General features: G+C 55.0%; 1 protein-coding gene across 2 annotated transcripts in view; it reads left to right on the top strand.

Annotated features, from left to right (window-relative positions):
• nrp2a (neuropilin 2a) overlaps nucleotides 1-442 on the top strand; it is a 59,251-nt gene that overhangs the window by 20,443 nt on the left and 38,366 nt on the right. The gene's annotated exons all lie outside the window — the stretch shown is intronic.

The following is a 442-nucleotide window of genomic DNA, read 5'->3' as shown; positions in this document are numbered from 1 at the left end:
TGCTGGGAGAGGTTAGGCCCAGTCCGTTAACGTTACCCGATCCTTGGAACAAGCAAAGAGGTCCTTTCCAGTGTTTTGTAAAATCCAGTGAGTTGGGAGGTTTCCTGGTGGAGTAAAGTCCTGTCTGGCTGTGTTGCTTGCTGTTATCTCCTTTGTTCTCCTCACAGAGTTAGCCGTTCCACGCTAACTCTGCTACGACTCCCGTTGCTTGGACAAATCAGCTAGCCTTGTGTCGTAGCCGCTGATTCTGAAGAGGATTTGGTTCACTCACAGTTAATCCGAAGCAGGTCGCTGTTGTGGAGGAGAAGAGCGTCTGCAGGCTGCTGGTTGCGGGCCGGCGAGAGAGCTAGTTTCTCAGGTAGCAGAGCTGACCCGGGCCGGGGCCTCTTTGCCCTTTGCAGAACCGAGAGGAGAGGGCTGGAGCTGCTCTCCGGAGCGAGCC

This window comes from Seriola lalandi, unplaced genomic scaffold (assembly GCF_002814215.2).
Source record: "Seriola lalandi dorsalis isolate HSWRI2012SDOR001 ecotype SW California unplaced genomic scaffold, Sedor1 jcf7180002054933, whole genome shotgun sequence".
In the NCBI taxonomy this organism is placed as follows: domain Eukaryota; kingdom Metazoa; phylum Chordata; class Actinopteri; order Carangiformes; family Carangidae; genus Seriola; species Seriola lalandi.
Note: the sequence above shows the minus strand (reverse complement) of the source record. Positions and strands in the feature narration are given on the sequence as shown.